Here is a 17,047-nt window from a genome sequence, read left to right as displayed (position 1 = left end):
TTGCAACTCTTTGTAGCAAAGATAGATCCTGGGAAATGGCTGAAGTGTGCATGATTCTTCACTACCTAATGCATGAACAGGTTTCTCAGTAGAACTTGAAAAGCTTCAGCCTCTTGCCATAAATTGCCGTAAAAACAAGCACAGTGAATTGATTTGTCCTAAACACATTTTTCAACACAATAAAAAAAGGCAACTGGCTTGGACGTAGTTAAAAGATAACCAATGAATTCACTCTTTTCAGCTGGCCCTATGTTACAGATTTCTGAATTGTAACTCTCAGCCTGAGGCATGAAATATATTATGCAATTCAGATGTCAAATAATGGAAAAGCATTCCAAGCTGAAGATGTCTTAGTTTAAGAATTGCTGTCCAGTGAAGCAACTTCCATAATCTCTTAACTTTTTTGTCCTAAACCAGCAACATCATTTCAGCCTATGGAAACTGCCAGAGTTACAGGCTCCATGCAATCACTCCATAGTTTTTCTGAAGTGCGTTAGATGCTGCAGTGATAAAAAGTCATTACTACTGAAATCCTGAAAAGACAGATTAAGCATTCAATTAATGCTTAATATATATACAAGAAGAAAAATAATGAAGGTAGAACAAGAAAGAGAAAATTAATTTAAATTTAAATTAATTTTAATTTTAAATAAGAAATTTACATTCTTCAGCTGAGATTTACCAGTGTCTTTTTGTGACTGACCTTGTATGTTTTTGTCCTCATATCTTCTCATAAAAAATGAAGAACATGTTGTTTTTCTGCAGAGGAAGAAATTCTTTTCAGCTCATTAACTGACATACATCATAGATCCATACTACAAATTAGATCACATACTAATGATTCATACTTGGTCCTGCCCTTCAGCCATGCATATCATACACACCTCTGCCCTGAACCACGTGTAAGCACAGGCCTTCATACATTCATTGTTCTTCTGTAGATCAACATAAAACAACCCCATCTTTTTGTAAGAACTAAACACCAAGTTAGAATAAAATCAGATTTCATCTATTTACAGTTGCTGCTATTTTTTATTTCTGCTGTAAGTTCTCATTTAACTTTCACATCTTCTCTTTCTGGCAGGAATTGCCAAAAAACAGGTGGAAGAATTTCCAGTCACAGCCTTTCACTGTCAAAATGCAGACAAACCTACCCCACAGACCTGTGTTCTGTTTTCCTATACTAGAAAAAAAAAATCCAAGTCAAAAGAAGTGAGTATAGCATTTCTTCCCCAGGTAAAAGGATGGCCTTTATTAGGAACCAAGAGAACTGGAGTTTTCCAAATTACTGGAAGCTGTGTGCTTATAGCTGGTCAAAACTGATCTGTCATTAACACAGCTATTTATATCACTAGGAAACTAGACTTCAGTAGCACAGTAGCAAATAAAGAAGGAATACATTCTGAGAAAATACCTGAGTTTAGACAGTTCATAGAATTGGTACCACAAACCCACCCAAGAGGCCTGATCTCATTGTGCAAGCATTGCACTAAGTCAAAACACAGCCTTTTTCTAAAAACCCTTCCACCCAAATGTGTTGCACAAAAACAAACCCTGTATTCAAATGAGAGTGTAAAAGAGAAAAACTTGTCCAAGAGGCCTTCATAGGGATTAATTGTAGGAACAATGTGACATGTTCCCCTTGGCAAGTGTCCTGATGTCATGGAATTACAAGAAGATTAATTTGGCCCACTTCTCAGCCAACACTCTCTTATAAGAGGCTTTGTTGTGGGAAAATTGCATATGTGGTTAGGTCACAAAAGGGACCAAAACCAGCATCCAAATTATGGCCTCTGTTATGCAGACTCTCTCTTTCAATATGGAGATTAATCCAGTTTGCTTCTGCCAAGCATCACAATGGAATTACTGGCAGGCTGAGCTAACAAAATGCCACTGGCTCGCTCTACAGCACAGAGGCTGCAAATGCTCCCATCAGCTGTCCAGCAGATGTGACAATACACAAGCCAAAAATTTTTAAAAGGGAAAGGAATAGCTGTTGTGCTCACCTAGAACCAGGATTTCAGTCTGGTTCAGAGCTAGTGCATTTCACTATCAATTTTTTAGAATTGAAAACTTAGAATTCAAAACTAGAGTAAGCAAAATATTCAATGCAAAATTGATGAGTGTAATTTATACAGTATCTTTCTGTATTAAGAATGTCACTTTCCAATGACACTTTAGTATTTCAGTAACCATTGCTTACATTTCCTATCACAAACATCATCACAAACTGCAGGCCTGTTTCCAGCTGGTGGGTAGAGACAGTTTTACTTATTCATGGTAGGCTTCTGTTCATATTATCTTTCCTGTTTCTGAAGATCAAATGTGCTTTTCTCACCTGCATTCAGATCAGAGCTAGGGAGATCATTTCCAGGGAGACATGTTCCTTCAGAGAATCACACTAGAATGGTGTTGTCTGTGCTGCAGCAATACGAGTAATAAGCAGGAGAACACAGTGCAGGTGTAATAACAGGAAAGTCACACAAGTGCCTGTTTCAGAAGAAAAACATGCTCTATGGAGAGCAGAAAGCCTCAGCTTTTGGCATGGCATCCTGCAATCCAAATCCAGTCTGTGGAACAAAACCAAGTGCTCATTAAATAAGACCAGTGAAATGCAGCCCCACAGGTCATGCAGGCAGAAGGAGCTGCTCAGCACATCAGAGCTTCGTCTCCAGCTTGCCTATTCTTCATTTCTCCCAGCCACCCCCCAAAACTGTGGAAGAGGCCCCACTATGCTCCCTGTTGCTGGGAGGACCTACTCAATGCCACTGAACTAGCCCAGGGAAAAAACATGCTAGAATTTGAATGTGTTAAGTGATAATGCATTATTTGTAAATTCTATTCTAGACAGTCCAGTGTGCTTTCTTTTTCCAGACAGTTTCATTTCTTCACCTTCCCATGTAGAGGTGTCTAATTAGCAAGGTAAAATATAATCTCTTCATTTAAGGGAAGATTTTAGCAAAGACATTTAACAATCTCAGTAAGGCAGGCAAGATGAAAATACATTATAGTTGCATAATGGTAAAAATAATTGAAAGAAAAACTAAAATCTTAAAAGACTGAAGTGTAGTTTGAGACTAGGCTAAGGGAAACAAAAAAATCAGAAACTATAGAAGAGGTAAGAGAAGTCTAGAATATGAAATCCAGGTACAGGTACTAAATGCTTTCAGTAATCCAGAGTACAACTCCCATGCAAGCAACTAAAGTTTTGAGTTTCACTTCATCTTGTATTCTGGGCAAGCCTTAGACATTTAATCATGTCAGGTTCTGGTTTGCCACATTAGGTGTGTAAACTCAAACACTGGAAAATTTTGATGCATCTGGATAAGATCTGGCTTTGAGTGAGAGAAATAGCACTGTAGCTGAGTGTATGCTTACCTTTTGAAAACTGAATAGTTAATAATCCTTCACACTTTAAAAAGGCTTTTTTCCCCTTTCTTGAATAAGAAGATCTGAAGCATTTGTTTAAAACACAAACCAGCTGAACACTCATAGCACTGCAGAAACAAGTTAAACGTCTGCCAGGCTCACCTCCTCCATTCCCGCTTCAGTGCACATAGAACAGGCACTGAAAGACTCCTGAAAAACATTGTAGAAAGAATATTTTTTTGCTTTGGGACAAATTTTACACCAGGGCGAAAGTTAAGTGATAGGTTTGCTTTAGATACCTGAGAAGTGTTGGTATCTTCCATGCAGTCCCAGCATTATGATAAGGGAATAAGAGTAAAAGAAAACAAAGTATTGTATTAGTGAACCACTGGTTCACTGGTTGTGGGAGAGCTCAGAGCTCTGAGAGCTCTCTGAGAGCTGGTTGTTTCTGACATTAATTTAATGCAGTGTAGTCCAGACACAAAGGCCAGGGACACCAAAAGAGTGGCAATTAGCTTTATTTATTAGTTCCATTCCCCAGAAAACAGTTTAAGGCCAGGGATCATAGCATGAATTTCCCATGCTTATTCAGGTATAAAAAATGACAGGCATAATTCTGACTTTCCAAGGAGGAGGTTAGCAATGGCCAGCATTGGTGTTCAAAATGTCTTTGGAGGACCTTCACTACTTAACTGCTGCAAGGGGCCTCAATCCATGGATTACACTTCCTAGCAGGATGCCTAGCAGCAAGGTTTATATTCCTTCTAGATGCTGCAGAGAGGTTTCAGAGCTACCACCCAGATCTAAGAAAGTGATAGGATGCTGGGGAAGGTGCTACTGCTGCTAGACCTCCGTTTCTGATTCAGTAAGTGTGCTGACACTTCCTGACGTTTGTAGAGTCACACCAAACCATGGCTCAAGAAGAGGGGCTGCAGGTCTGTGCCTTGTAGACAGCCCTCTCAAGCAGCATCTCAGGGCTGCTCTGGGGCCTGGCAGTGGAGAGACAACTCCAGCTCCCAGCTGTGCAGCTGTGTGTGGGTTCCAGAGATGCCAGTGACCACTTCATTGAGCTGATATTTCTCCTCCCGTCCCCTCCTCTTTTCCTTCCTTTTTCCCTTCCCTTCCCTTCCCTTCCCTTCCCTTCCCTTCCCTTCCCTTCCCTTCCCTTCCCTTCCCTTCCCTTCCTTTTGCTCTAATTTGGAATCACTTTCTCTCTACACCGAAAGGCAATACTGGAGACTTTCTCTAAGTGTGTTCCTATTTTGTTGGGCTGTGTGCTCAGAAAACTATGGAGTATTTTGTAAACAACCAATTAGAGGCTGCTTGAAAACCACTTCTGCTGCTGGAAGGATTCAGTCCCCATCGAAGTATTCATATGATGCCATCACCACAGCAACCAAGCCTGTAAACAATGCTGGTGATCATGGATAGCACACCAGTACTTGCTTTCATGATTAGAAACAAAAGCTTTGCCAGACTGTATTTCTTTCCCATCATTTCAGGCTCCCTGATTTAAATGCTATTTGGATGTTTTGCTCTGGAGTGTAAGTACATCAGTCTTTGACTGACATAAGATGTGAGAAAGAGATTAAACTGCAGTGCCCCACCAGGTCATCTGGTTAGAAATTAGTGTTACTTCTGTGTAAGCAGTGCATACCTGCCAGCATAATGACAACACATTTATTAACATACATGGGCCCTGTTCCTTCTGAAATAAGACAAAACTAACATTTAATTATGGTATCTACAGAGTGGGATCAGTCTTTTGAGATCTTCATTAAAGACATCTAGGGAATTCTGCAAAACCCATAACATATAGTGCCCTACAGAAATATTTCATTCATCTACAATCTGAAAACTATATAAATCTGAAGACATGATCTTTGTAGAGTAAGATAACTACATCTTACTTTGGAATAATATCCCCTATCTGTTCTTAATAACTTAGAACAAAGGGTTATATTGGCATTAACTCCTGCAGGGCATTGATATGCCTGAGGCAGCTATATAATACTGCAAAAAAAACCTGAGAAAGGTGAGGGTCTAATCTACTGCCTTAAAACTCACATCACAACTCTCAGTATGGGTGAGCAGTATTATAGTCAGGAGTGAGAGTCTAATCTAGCCCTAGCCCTAGATAAGCACAGTGTAGAAACCCTTACACTGGCACAGCTCATCTTAATGACTATTTGCAGCAATTTTATCTAAAATAGGATCATCTAAAATCAAGTTGTCTGTTATTTTTCATTGGCTGAAGAGACCTTTAGATTAACTAGCTCTGATTTAGACACTTAAATCTTAGAACTCAAAGTCATGGAGAGACAAAATATTCCTTTGCAGCCGTTTTTGGCTCCAACAATTTTATTGTCTAACCATTCAATACACAGATTTAAGAGAAACTCTTCACTGCAAAGCCAGTTACAACTGCTTTGAATCAATCTATTCGGGCTGCAGCTGGAGAGCTATGCTCCTTTCTGGAAAGATGATGATGGTCCTTTCTGGGAAGATTTATTGAATTGGAAATAATAATTAATTTGTTTTCTTTCTTTGCTCACTGAATTAAAAATTCTTCTTCAGCTCTGTGAGTTCTTTCTCAGCACAAGTAATTCCAAGAATTAAATGCATAATTTTTGGTGGAATTAATCTGAGCATAATTATTTTTAATGTCTTACAGAATGTTTTTTTAACTCCAGTTCCATGTAGCTGGTGTCCTCCAGATGGAGACATTCATGGGATAAACCAGATGCAAATCTGCAAGGCTTAAGGAATGAGGAGAATTCACCAATGAAGATTTTAAGACTATCCAGAGCAAAGCATGTCTCTGGATTTTTTTGGAGACAAATGATTAAGTATTTATGATCTTATTTCTCTAGCCTTGCTGATTTTTTATGACTATATCAGGCATCAGATAATCTTAAAAAGTTTACAAAACTTGATGTTTGCATCAAGTTTTCAAGTTTTAGTTCTATTTCTTCCATCAATTCAGAAAGCAAATGATACATTCCTCTTTTTATGTCTTGCTCTACAGATGGGGAATAATGCCAGGTGCTTTGAGTGATTAGCTACAAAACATGAATCACAATTACTGAATCATTGAAGTGAGCATTTCACAAACAGCCTTCATTCTGAAGTTTATTTATGCAAAACTACTCCACAACTTCTTGTAAATAACAAATAGTTAAAAAGGAGAAAAAATTAGGTTTTCAATCAATTCAATCAAATTTTCAATCAAATTTAAGTCTTCATCAAGTGCAGGTCTGCTTTAAAAGAGAACAGTAATTGTAATGACAAATTTGGGCAAGTGCATGATCTACTGAGGCTTCTCTTCCTTCAGTAAAAAATTAATTCTTAAATTTTGACTGAGTTTTTTCCTAATTTGCATGTTAAGTATGTTATTTTAAACACCTGTAAAAGACTGATCATGCATACCTGATGTTCATTTTAGTTGTAAGACTATATGATCTATCTAGGTTAAGCAGCATCTGTTACAGCTATATCTTACTAAAGGCCATCAACTTAATGGGAGAGAGACTCATTTTAAATTATATTTCACATTTCAGGTATCTCTTCCACAAACATTACTACTCTTTCTGATATGAACAGTAAGCAAATGTGACATTCACACAATGACTACCATGATTAACCAAACAGGAGACACGAAGAGAAAAAGGAAGCATTGCACTATAGAAATGCAGGAAATAGTTAATTTGTATTTTTTAGAGACTGCTAACATAATTCCATTCCAGATGGCAGTGAGAGTGCAAATCTGTTCTGTTCTGTGAGGATATGGGTGTTATAATAGGCTCCAATGGATCAGATTTATTTTCAATGTTTTTTTTTCCACAGAAAACTTTAACCATTTCAGCTATTTTGTTTTATATGCTCAGTATGAAGTATTCATCTAAGATTACTGTTAACAAAATGCCATAGTATGGAAATTATTCCTCTCCAGGGGCATTTTTTCTTAGAAGCTGATAAATTGATCAGTCTCTTCCATGTAGGATCTTCTCTTAAAGCCAGTTTAGGAAACAGACTCTCTTTCCACAGCCTTTTCCCTCCTTTGACTCCTTTACTGATGTTCCACCTTCAAAGGATTTTTATTTCCTGTATAAGGATTCCTTCCAGTGTCTTCACACTTCTCAAAGCAAGAAAGCTTATGGATTACTGCTCCTTCCCCTGTGATGCTCCTCAGTCTCCTTGGATGCTAGGATCTCTGCAGCTTTACAAGAATGTTGGTCTGGTAGCCTTTATTTCATCCCTGAATACCAAAGTCCTAGGGAAAACATGAGGCTATTAGTGTGATTAGATTAGCGTCCTTCATTCCTTTTCAGCCAGTTCACTCATATTTCAATGCAAAACAAAAGTAAAGGTTGTGAAACCTTGATATTATAAATTTAGGAGGGATACTGATTTCACTACACAAGCCCCAGATCTATCCCTCAGCATCCCTATCCCTCACTGTTCTGCTTTCTGAGGCCCCACTGCTCAGGAGTTTTCTCTCAAACCTTCCTGTGTTCCCTGCTCTAAATGATGGCACTCTTAGGAAAATTGCTTTCAGTACAGAACATGTTTTTTCTGGCATCAGGAGCTTAATGAAGCATCACACAATGGAATACATTTGATAAATTCTCTGGACTACCTACTTCATGGTAAGAGCCAAGAATCTGGCAAATATCGTGTACATGTGTTGAGAGACAAAGAGACAAGAACAAATTTCACTCCTTCCAGTTAGCTCCATGTCACCACTCAAAAACAAATGTTGTTTCAAAATCCCTTCTATATTTTCCATCCTGCTTTGCTGTATTGAGGATTTTTGTTTGTGTTATAAGCCAGTTGTGCAACATGTGCTTTAGAATTGCCATCAAAAGACTTCTTTGATACGGAGAAGAAGAAATGTGGTCTTCATGAGGACCTGTTGTGCTTCTGAATGGCACATTAGAGAGAGATAATTCCTTGTTCCACTGTAAGGTGACCTGAAGAGTCTTCAAGAAAACTAATTTACCTATTCAATTTCAACCTTCTAATGTTTGATAGAAGACCAATTATATTGATTAGCATATCTGTGTAAACTAAAAGCAAAATAAAACTAGTTTGCTTTAAGGTAACATTTGTTCTGATAAAAGGTGAATATTGATACTAATAAATGCTTCAATAAGTACTGGAACTTTCAATCATGGTATGTGTAAAAACCAGAAAAGTTGGGAATAGAAGACTGAGCTTCATGCTCTGGACCTGCTCAGTAATAATTAAGAGGTAATTGTGATACAATTATATTTGGGTTTATTTTGTTAATTTGCATTTTTTCATCACTTTTAAAATTTGCAATATTTCTTAAGCATGTACAGATTTTTATTCAGAAATTAAGCTGCCCATAATGAACAGAATATTAAAGGATTAAAACATATTTTTTTCACTGTACTGAAGCTTGGAGAAGGAGACCAACTGCTAAACCAGTGAGAAATCTTTTTCACCTTTTAAATAAGTTGAAAGAAGGAAAGCACAAAAGCACAGTCCCCAGCTTCACTTTTATGACTATAACTATACTGGCAATTTTCACTGTAAAACTTAAAGCTACTTTAACATTTCATTAATACTCTTTATATTGAGATATTAATACTTGTTATTAAAATCAAAAAAAAGACCACTGAAAGTGAGTTAATTTTACTGCAAATCTATGTATCTCACATAGTTTATGGCATACTATTAAGAATTTATTTCTTCTTCCCTTAATAGATTCTTTAATTTGACTTGGAGTGAATTAAATCATATAAGTAATTTAAAGACTTGTCTATTACACAGCAGTTGCTTACATACTGAATATTCTTATGTGCATATGTCTGTGCCTGGAATTCTGTTCCCGATTCAGATATTAATTTGACTACTACTTGTTCCCTTATAAAGCTGAATTCAGGTAGTAAATCTGGCTATGCAGGTGATGGAATAGTTAACATTGATTTTAAAAACAGGACTACACAAACTAAATGGAAAGGAAAATAGAGATGTTTCTCTCAAACACTTGATGAAATTTCTAAAATATTTAATTACAAGTAGACCTGAGATATGTATATAACATATAAAAGAAATAATATATTTATCTAGTTTGATAATGGAAATTTAAGGGTAGTGTATTGTAACTAACCAACTGATTATTCTGTTTCTCTGCAACTTTGCATTTTGTTACACTTCAGAAAACCCATTTGTGCTTTAATATCTGTTCATCCATTTCATCACTAGGATGCTCAGATGCCTCCTACAATACCATTCATTGTTTACAGAAATAAAAATGATGTTTTCTGATGGTTGCCAAGTGGATAATTAACAACACAAGTATACCCCGATTTTGTTTTTTTCAAGGGTTTGTTTGCTTGTTTTTAGTAATTATACCAAAGTAATTGCTTCTTAAACACTATTTTAAAAAAATAAATTTCACTGTGGAGAAAATGTTCTCAGTATACATTGAAAAATACAAATGTAATGTCCTTTCTCTGGGTTTTGTAGCACTGCAGAAACATATCTCAGGGATGAATGTGCTCATGTTGTGATCAGATAGGATCACAGAAAATGGTAATTACGAAGAGTAAAAAAATTCTTTCAGAACTAAATATATTGATAAAAAGAAACCAGAGATGTTACAGAACACTGATGCATGCTGCATGATGAGAAGCATTTGCCTCACAGGGACACTAAACCACACCACACTGAATAATGACCCAGGGTATGGCAATTGATATGGCTGCAACATCTTTTCATGGTGAATACCATGTTAGAGGTGTTGTTTAACTTATACAACAGATGTGGTGAGTAGATGGATTTCACTTTCTGCTTTACTATATAATGTTATTTTAAATATGCATGTAAACTGAGTTGGAATTTCTTGGCAATGGCTTCAAATTATGTTCAAAGTTGTTTAAAATAGGGAAGAGGATTTATCTAATTAACATGTTTCTCAGCAAGACATTCTTAAAATGAGAACAGTTTTATGGGGAAAGAAAAATTCTTTTACTTGCCTACACTGCTGAACTCTTACATTGTTTTCTTTAACTGAGAATGCAGCTTTCATTCTCACATCACAAGCAGACAACTGCAATCAGTGGCAAACAGTGAAGATTAGAGAACATGTATACTCAGAGGCTATGGAAAAATCTTGCTATTCCGCTTTTTGTGAGCAGAAAGCAATGGGAATGGCACTAAGTTACTAGCAGTGATTCAGCAGTGATGAGGAGCTATTCTCATAAATTAGAAATTGTGACAGAGTAATAAGAAAAACGTCATATAAAACTTAACATATAAAGTTGTCATAGTTTATGCAATGTTGCACATACTCAATACATGAAGGATTTCAGGGTCTAAAGCACTATCAATTTCCTGTTGGGTTTCAGGTTTCTTTTGTTATCACATCACTGAGTTAAATTTTCATGGTCCAGAAAAAATATCTCCTTCTGTCATCTGTGTTTTCCTGCTGCTGGGTATCAACAGTGGGAATCTTCTCCAAATCCACAGATATCTTCTTCAAACAGATCTATGACAGAATCCATTACAGAGGGAAGCAGGTGGTATTTATAAAAAGGAAAGGGTGAGCATGGGCTGCCTTCTAACTGAATAGTCCTTACAGTCATGGACTGCTATCATAGTTTGCATAAGCAAGAAGGAAATTTGTTGAAGTCCATGGGAGAGTAAAATTTCATACAAGTTTAATTCCACAATACCGCATATTGTGAATATTCAGTTCTGAGTTCAGAATACCAAAATGTTTGTGACAGTTGTCCCTGCTCACAGAGGCTTGGCACTGTCCAGAGCACAGTCCCACCACATTCCCAGAGCAGCCTGGGGACCCTCATGGAGCTGAGGCTACAGGCCAGTGGTTTCCACACAGTGGTCACTCAAAAGAGGACAGAAAAACATTTTACAACAGATTCAGGGCAACGCCTTCCCACAGTTATCAGGGCCAGCTCTCAGTGAGCCACTGCCTGCTAACTGTCTGCCCCTGAAAGGTAAGGCACAAGAACTCCCATCCTCTGTATGCAATCCTTGCTCAACTACTTCTGCCAGAGCCTGGAAATATTGGGACTAAGAAGTACGTGGGAAATTATTTGCAGAAGTGGATGTGGGAGCATGTTGCCACTCAGAAAGGGTCAGTCATTCTGATATATTCTGATATATTGTGATATATTCAGACTGCACTGAACTGCTGTGCTTCATCACCTGTCATGGGAGAAAAGCAGTGTGGGTTGCACAGTGTCATGATCCACATTGTCCTTGTACTGTTCATCCTCACAGACAGAGAAAAGGGGAGCAGAGTACCAGCACAGAAATGAACAAACAAAGGCATCAAGGCCCCTGCAACATGAGATACTCTGTATCCAGATAACATTTCTATTTGGTGCTTCTGTACCAATTTCTATGCTCATTCTATATTGATTAAATCTGTACCAGTGTTCTTACATACTGACCATGGATGCTGCTGTCACCTGGTTAACAAAGACGCAGCTGGACTGAGCAGTCCTGGAAAAATGGAGGGAAAATCAGTCCAGCCACACACTGGAAAGAGCCAAAGAGCTTAATGTAATCTAATTTCTCATCTACATGGTCTGTCACTGGCCAATACCATGTAAGCTTCTTCTAGCAGGATGGATTTGAGAAGTCTCAACAAGTTAGTCAAAGAGAAAACCATTAAACATTGCTTAAAATATATATATATGTAACATGGACTGCAAAACAGAGGCTGGGGAAGTACCCAAAGTAAACAGTATGTACAATTGCCTTGTTATGTAACATGTTCTTCACAAGATATCCACTTGGTTACTCTGAGAGATGAGACCTTAGGTCTAGCCTAAAATCGTCACTCTTATATTGTTAAGGTGTAGGAGTTTGTTATGTAAAATTTGGTCTTCTGACAACATTGATTTTGTCATTTGGGTAGCAGGGGCAGAGCAGAAGCCCTTGGCAGGGTAAACTGTCTCCATAAATCACAGGTCTTGAAAAGTGTGAGTGTTGCAGAGATGCTGCCTATCACCCAAGTGGCTCAGTAGTCATTTAAAAGGAAGGCAGTTTCTGGCTGAAGCCATAGTTATGCATGTGGTCCTCCCTTGTTAAAGCTTTCAGTGGGATTCATTTTATATTCAGGCAAGCATCTTTCTGGCTTACAACTCACTGGCAAAAAGAGATGGTCCTTTGATGAACTAAAAAGCCTTTAGGAAGTTTACCAGGATGTAGCTGATGAGGGTGCATGGGTTAGCCCATGCACCAAACTCTGCAGGGCATGAGGACCCACCCAAGCCTGGAGTTTTGGTTTACACAATTCAAGGGGGCACAATGAGGAGCAGTGACTCTCTGTGCAGCTTTTCTCAGGGCTTCCAGCTCTCCTAGCCCGTATATAAGAAGTCATTGACATTTCTCAGGATTGAAACAGTCTGGATAGTTGAAGAATTTGCCTTCAAGGGAGTTCAGTGACCATTCTTAAATAAGAATGCAGACGGACTTGTGGAGCATTGGTGCCGAACTGGGAAGTTTCAAGCAAATTTCACTTCTCTAAATGCTGAATGGACCTGATCTTCAGCATGCTGAAACAAATTTGACTTTCTTCAAATACATTCAATTTAATTTATTAAGAAGCAATTGAAATTATGCATTATAAGTTGTTCTTTTAAACACAGTATTACAGCTAGTTGCTCTGAAAAATTCCTAAATTAAGAGCTGACTGAAAGAAAAAACTTTTGATGATAGCTTTCATCACTTTGTGTTTGTCTATTTTCTTCCTCCATTCATAAAACAGTGGATTATTAAAAGCTGATAAATATTGCCACAAGGTCATCTGACCATATAATCTGAGGCAGCAGTTAGCCAAAGAAATGTCTCCTTCTGACAGCTAAAGCTGTTCTAGCAATATGAGCAGCATAACCTAACAAGAACCCCTTTCTTGTGTCAATAAATACTTGTGATGCGGACTGTTTTTAATAGGACTTCAGAGATTAGGGTATTAAATTTAACACAATAGATGGAAATGCTAATGAGAGCTACAGGGAAATGAGAATGTACCACACAAAGAAGAAATATTAAAATATAATACTCTTTTCTGTCTGTGAAATACATCAACCATAACAGCATTTCACAGAGAAACTGCTTACAATTACTCATCCAAATGAGTGAGATAGCATTGTCTCAGAAGTAAATAACTTATGTGCAGATGCTTTCACAGATATAAATTCGTTGATAACACCCTTTTGTCCAATATATATTCAATTTGATATCTCTAGAGTGATGAATGACTTATGTCTGGGCATATTCTCAGCTTCATGGATTCTGATGCCCAAATTTCATTATAAAATATTAAATTTTAAGTGATTAAATTCTCCTTTATGCATTTAAGACGACATCCATTAATATATTGTTGTTGGGGGGTAACAGTAATTGCCTTTGACTTAGTTGCTTACTTGGCAGAGGAATGAATTTTTTGAAAGGAGGTATTTCTACAAACAGTTAGTGGAGGAATTGCTGTTTCAGTTTTTTGTGACATTAATGTACCATTCTGAGGTACAAAGGAAAAATAATACCACTAAGAGGCTAGAGGATTTCTTATTATATGTGTTTTTTCATGAGGTACTGGTCTCAGAAATCACACCACAAAGCTGCAGTTGAGGAATTCATAGAGCAAAAATAAAAGTTGACTCAAATAAAAGTCTCTGAAGTAGACTGTGGAGCATTAACATAATATCTCTCAGGTTTTATTCATATGCCATAGATTTTAGAGGCAAAGTTTATCCATAAAATAAAAATATGTTGGCTTTCTAGCTCCTCTTGTCTCAAAAGACTTACCTTAAAAGAAGTAAGATTGGCAGCTAGGCTGGGACAAGGAGAGTCATGAAGTTCCCTAATACAATTATAGCAGAAAGGGCTGAGCAGCAACTCTTTGTGTTTGATAAGAATTAGAAACCAGTATGATGTCCCAAAATTAGGAGATCTGGCACATGAGGCAAAAGATCATGTAAACGGTGATGGCTACAATTAAAAGGGATAAGGGAAACAGAAGAGGAATGCAAGGAAGATTAAAGTGTAAATAATGAGCTACTGCACTAGAAAGAACAAAAGAAGTGTGAGAAGTTAGAAGGGGAGAAAGGAAAACAGAACAAAATAAGGCAAAAGGAAGAAAAATGAAGAGAAGTCAACTGAAATAGAGAGGAGAATAGGATGGTGTCTCACATCTGAAAGTATGGCAATATTAGATACAGAAAATTTTGAAGGCATACTTTGAAAGGCAGATCAGAAAATATTAGACAAAACTTGGTCTTTTTTCCAGAGGGAATTTTTTTTTCTGGATTTCTCTTTGCCATCCATCCAACAGTAAGCAGATCATAGGACACTTCATCTGGAAAAACTAACATGAGTGATTTAAGATTTTTCAGATTTAAGATAATAAACTGTCAACTGGAAACTGGGATGAGATGAAGGGTGAAGCTGCTCATGAAACTGTAGGAATAGGACTGGATAAAACCACTAAAGAAATTCTGCACTATTGATATAGCTATCTTGTCTGATGTGGGCTCTCTAGGTGCTGGCTGTAGGAGAACTCACAGCTGGATTCAAAAGCAGTCACTTATTTGATTTCAAAAGTCTTTTTTGCTTTTAAAAGGATTATAGGGCATTTTCAGTGCCTTTTAATACATTTAGGAGACCTTGCTTTTTTTCCTCCCTAAACAATCAGAGCAACAAGCCTAAAATAACAAGTGGCAAAAGCATCCTAACAAGCAGAAAAAAAGCCAAGCAGTGAAGAACCTTTAGTCCTGATAGTTTCAGTGCCATAGATACAAACAGTAACAGAGTTTTAGGAACATCGTAGTTGCATGCAGGTTTATTTTCAGAAATTACTTTGATTTATAATTACCTTAATGAGTGCACTAAAGCAAAGGCATAGCATTATGTAAGAAATGCCAGATGGGAGCCATAATCAAATTTGCTGATGAAATCATTTAAGAGAGAAAACAATAATCCCAAAGGTGAGTATACTGAAGTAGTGACTTCTGTTCATGGAAAAGAGGTACAAACTCCTATATCCTAAATTATGAAAAAAAGGTTTGATGGCTCTTTATCTGAATGTATCACTAACATATGTTAATCTTTGGGTTTTGAAGGGTGTTGCTGTTTATTTTTCTTTCCTTAAAATAGATCCTATTGAGTTCTTACAATGTGCATTTCTTCGTAGTATCTTACAAAAAAAAAAAACCAGAATCATTAATATTAGGCAAATGTTCAAAGACATTTTGAAAAGGAGATTTTAAATTCACTTTATCCTTCTATTTACAGTTTAATTTAAATAAGTAAGGGTAAAATTAACCAAATCTTGAGGTCATTGTGAACTAATTAAAGATCCAAACAAAAAAAAATTCCACAGAGAAATCAAAAGCATTTTAGGAAATCAGAATTAGGTATTGAACTGTTCACATAAGAATGCAATGTGTTCTTTCTATTATGAATTATGTGCATTTGTTTACATTAATGTCAGAGATAAATAAACAGCTGCAGCTTTGAGCTTTTTTTCTTAATGCATGCAGCCCACTGTCTCATAAATTATACCTTAATGTTCATCTTAGCATTATTTTGCTAGGCAAAGAAGGTAAAAGACACAGAAATCAAGAAAAAAACCTAGCAGCTCTGAAGCCTTTAACCTGGCCATGTCTCTACCTGCTTTCTCAATTGTACAAGTTTTTGTAAAATCAGCATTCAGCTTAAAATCTGATTTTAAAGGGCTAATCTTTTTATCTGCAGGGTTCTCTTTTTATCTGCAGCCTCTAACTCACCTGATAAAGAGTTGAGTGTTTTTCACTTTTAGGGAGCTCCCATTGCATAAAAAAACAAGAATGAAGTATGAAGCAAGAGGGAGCCAGCTGCAGTCTTCAGATACATTTTAGTCTGTCAGGTGTCCCACACACCTAACACAGCACACACTGCTGTTAGCCCAGCACAAGAACACAGGCTTCAGAACTTCTGGGAAATACCAGTAGAAAATAGATATGAAACTCTGGAGCTCTAAACAGAATGGTAAGGTTGATGCCCACGAAAACAGAGTCCAAACAAACGAAAATCAAAAAAGATTCAGTCACAGATCATGTGTGCCCCACCCAGCTTACCCAGGTCACCTCCAGATGTAGGATGCAGATTTTCCCAGCCTGATACCCCAGGCACTGTCTGAGGTCAGCCTGCAAGCATGCTCAGGGGAAGGGACAGGAGCAGGACACAGGGCATTGCTAAACAAAGTCCTCTCTGGCAAGGCTCCTCCTTCATGAAGAGCAAAACCCCACCTCTGCACAGGGTCTCCTCCACTTCCCCCCCACCAATACCAAGGAGCCTCATGGAGGCTGGGGACCTGGTGAGAAGGCAGCTGAGTGTTCAGTGAGGAATTCAAGATGAGACCTGATAGATCTGACAGCATCTACAGAAAGGGAACCTGCAGGTTCAAACCACCAGCTTCCACTTAGATGGGATTTAGGGAGGTCCTCAGGAGAACTTCTGAGGGCATTCGAGCAGAACATTGATTCAGCATGTGCAGTGGCAGGCTTCCCTCCTTGAAGACGGACCTGAATCAGCTTTCTTGGCAGCACACCCAAGAAAGGAGGGGGTACAAACACCACCTGCTCTACTCAGGAGTTGCCTTGATGGTATCAACTGTTACATTGTCCATAATTTA

At 37.7% G+C, this 17,047-nt stretch overlaps 1 long non-coding RNA gene across 1 annotated transcript; it reads right to left on the bottom strand.

Moving 5' to 3' along the window:
* Positions 1–5,712: 5,712 nt before the first annotated feature.
* Positions 5,713–16,775, bottom strand: LOC148225557 (uncharacterized). Its single transcript, XR_015804818.1, has 2 exons — positions 16,491–16,775; positions 5,713–7,642 (listed from the first exon to the last, which is right to left on the bottom strand). It is a non-coding gene; the product is annotated as an uncharacterized LOC148225557 (long non-coding RNA).
* Between the last annotated feature and the right edge of the window lie 272 nt (positions 16,776–17,047).

Source organism: Sturnus vulgaris, chromosome 1, assembly GCF_052056855.1.
Source record: "Sturnus vulgaris isolate bStuVul1 chromosome 1, bStuVul1.hap1, whole genome shotgun sequence".
Lineage (NCBI taxonomy): Eukaryota > Metazoa > Chordata > Aves > Passeriformes > Sturnidae > Sturnus > Sturnus vulgaris.
The sequence above is the reverse complement of the archived record's forward strand: the minus strand, read 5'-3'. Positions and strand labels throughout refer to the sequence as shown.